The sequence below is a fragment of the Meleagris gallopavo genome, unplaced genomic scaffold, assembly GCF_000146605.3.
Source record: "Meleagris gallopavo isolate NT-WF06-2002-E0010 breed Aviagen turkey brand Nicholas breeding stock unplaced genomic scaffold, Turkey_5.1 ChrUn_random_7180001856901, whole genome shotgun sequence".
Lineage (NCBI taxonomy): Eukaryota > Metazoa > Chordata > Aves > Galliformes > Phasianidae > Meleagris > Meleagris gallopavo.
In genome coordinates this window covers 1-1543 of record NW_011123015.1, presented here as the reverse complement: position 1 = coordinate 1543, position 1543 = coordinate 1, and the positions used below count along the sequence as shown (strand labels likewise).

At 60.8% G+C, this 1543-nt stretch overlaps 1 long non-coding RNA gene across 1 annotated transcript; it reads right to left on the bottom strand.

The window, feature by feature from the left end:
* Positions 1 to 538: 538 nt before the first annotated feature.
* Positions 539 to 1543, bottom strand: LOC104915873. Its single transcript, XR_796477.2, has 3 exons — positions 1464 to 1543; positions 1176 to 1350; positions 539 to 1094 (listed from the first exon to the last, which is right to left on the bottom strand). It is a non-coding gene; the product is annotated as an uncharacterized LOC104915873 (long non-coding RNA).

The window sequence follows — 1543 nt, the reverse complement described above, 5'->3', positions numbered from 1 at the left end:
TGCCGGAGCATCGCGGCGCCGCCCCGAGGCTGAGCGCGGCCCTTTTCCCTTCTCCTCACAGGAACCGGCACCGCACTGCGCCTGCGCGTTGCGTCATTTCCGTCTTCTCGTGAGGCTACTACCGGCCTCTTGTAAGGGCAATTCCGGCCGGGCATCAAGCTACTTCCGGTTGTTGGTAAGGGAACTTCCGGAAAATGGTGAAGTTACTTCCGGTTGTTGGTAAGGGCACTTCCGGCCGCAGTAAGCGACGCATGCGCAGTGAGGCATTGCGGCGTTTGGGAAGGTGACCGCGCGGAGTGGGAGTGGCTTAAAGTGGCAACGCCTTAAAGGGGGCAACGTCTTAAACGGGCAACGCCTTAAGGGGGGTGGGGACCACAGGGGGTGTGGCTTGAAGACTGGGAAGATTGGGGGCGAGGAGTGACGTCACGCCCCCCCACTGATGACGTCACATCCCGGCGATGACTTCACCATTCCCTCCAATATGTCACTGCGGGGGGGGGTGAGGGGGAATGGGAGGCATTGAGACACAGCACAGGCAGAAAGCAAAGGGTTCTCAGATTTATTGAAACGATCCCAAAATTGGGGGGGCGGAGGGAGGGGAAAGACCCCAATTGGGCTATGGGGCAGAGAGGGGCACCCATGGGTGCTATGGGGCTGGGATAGGGACCCATGGGGGCTGTGGGGTGGAAATATAGGGGCCCTGTGGAGTAGAAAGGGGCACTCATGGGTGCTATGGGGCAGGGAGGGGCACCCATGGGTGCTGTGAGGTGGGGAGAGGGACCCTATGGGGCAGCAATGGGCACCCATGGGGGCTATGGGGCAGGAATAGGGACCCTATGGGGTAGAGAAGGGCACCCATGGGTGCTGTGGGGTGGAGAGAGGCAACCTATGGGGCAGCAATGGGCACCCATGGGTGCTGTGGGGCTGGGATAGGGACCCTGTGGGGTAGAGAGGGGCACCCATGGGAGCTGTGGGGTGGGGATAGGGACCCTATGGGGCAGGTAGGGGCACCCATGGGTGCCCCCCATAGACGCTATGGGGCAGCGAACCCCCATTGTTCCCATTGATCTCAGCGTCCGATGCGGCCGAGCGAACTGCCAAAAGGAAGCACCAAAATCGGCTCGAAAAAAGCCCAAAACGGTTAAAAACGGGTCCTGGGTGATTTGGGGACCCACCTGGCACGTCGTTGCTGCCCCACATCGGGTCTCGTCTGAGTGGGGTCCGCATTTATAGGGCCGTCTGTAGGGTCGCGACGGAGAAAAGGGCGTAAAGTTCCCCTTAACGGGGAACCGCCCGGGCGGCCCGGCGTTAAATTGAATGGCCACGGTGGCTCCTCCTCCTCCCGCAAAACTGCGAATTCGATTGGTTGGTGGGGAGCGGAAGTGGGCGTGGTTAGGCGGTAAGGTTCCCACGGTCCTCCCGTCCATTCATTCATTCATTCGTTCGTTCATTCATTCACTTACAGTCGCGGTCGGAAGAGGAATAGGGTTTGATTTCCTCTTCCGGGCGTCGCTGGGGGGGGCGGCGGTTTGGGGGAGCTGGG